We start from the raw sequence: 1552 nt of genomic DNA, 5'->3' as shown, positions 1-1552 counted from the left end.
CTATTTGCCCATTCTTTTCCTCTGTGATACATCTCACAAAATGAATCCTCATACTTGTTTTACTGGGTATTTAAAGTTTCTTATCTGAGCCATTTTTTTAAAAAGTAATAAAATATAGGGGTGCCTGGATGGCTCAGTGGGTTAAAGCCTCTGCCTTCGGCTCAGGTCATGATCCAGGGTACTTGGATCAAGCCCTGCATTGGGCTCTCTGCTCAGCAGGGAACCTGCTTCGCCCTCTCTCTCTGCCTACCTCTCTGCCTCCTTGTGATCTCTGTCTGTTAAATAAATAAATAAAATCTTAGGGAAAAGTAATAAAATATAGAAAAAAATATGTCCTTACAAATTTGCGTTCATTACTGTACTGTTTGCTGTTAAATTATCCACACTATCATGACTTTTTCTTTTTATCCCTAGTTTTATTCCAAATTATTTTGATATGTAAATTGTTAGAAAAGTTTTTATACCAGGTATTTTTTTTAACTTTGTGTATTATGACAGAGGTAATTATAAAAATCTGTGTTAAAATCTTAATTGGAGGTAAATATCCACACTTGTATATATGATGAAATTGTGCATAATAATTTGTCCAAGGCAAATCTCCAAAGTAATTCAGATTTAACTCTTTAATAGTAGACCTGGTTGTGCTCAAATTTTGTACATTATTGTGGATATATCTTGTCTTTCTGTGCATGATGGTAATTTGTATGAATCTATCATTTTTCCTCTTTAAGCAAATTTTTGTTTTTAAAAAGTTCAAACCAGACATAAAGATGTGATAGGATAAGACATTTTATTTTCTAAAAACAACCTCCTCTAAAGAGAATGAACTAATTAAGGTATTTATAATAGCAGTGTTTCCCAGGTGGAAATGTATGCTTTAAATTAAGAAATAAGGCGATTTTTCTCAAGGGCACATGATTCCTTGTAATTCCTTCCTACAGTTTGTGTTAAAACTATTTGTCACTATAATTAGATTCTAAACTCTCTGGGAGTTGGAACCATTTTAAAATTCATCTTTGTAGTCCTTTAATATTTTGCCCAGGATTGTGTATTTGGTAGGCACTTAATAAAGGCTTGGATGAGTAAGTAGATGAATATGGTTTTTAATTATATTTCAGAATGAGTACACATGGGATTAAAATTATCTCCCTTTTAATTTATTGAAAGCCTGTGAAACACAATCCACAAATTGTAATATTTAAAATGTGACTTTGCTCCTCATTCTGTCCCTTCTCAGTTTCATGAGAACAGTGTGGGACTTGGTTTCAGGATCAATGTTCAGTTTTCTTTTCTTTAAAAATGGGAGTAGTACCTATTTGGGTGACTGTAGGAAGAATTGAATGATACCATGTATGGGAAAAAACTCTTTGGAAACTAGGCTATTCGAATAATTGGTGTCAGAGGACAGAATATTCCTGAAGAAATGTTAACTAACCATACTTCTATTTCAATGAGATACAAAGTGATTTAAATATTGTATTAAAAATAATAATTGGGTGCACTTGGATGACTCAGTTGGCTCAGGTCATGATCTCAGGGTCGTGGAATGGAG

Source organism: Mustela putorius, unplaced genomic scaffold, assembly GCF_011764305.1.
Source record: "Mustela putorius furo isolate JIRA1106 unplaced genomic scaffold, ASM1176430v1.1 tig00000224_pilon_pilon_pilon, whole genome shotgun sequence".
Taxonomy (NCBI): domain Eukaryota; kingdom Metazoa; phylum Chordata; class Mammalia; order Carnivora; family Mustelidae; genus Mustela; species Mustela putorius.
This window is presented reverse-complemented; position numbering follows the sequence as displayed.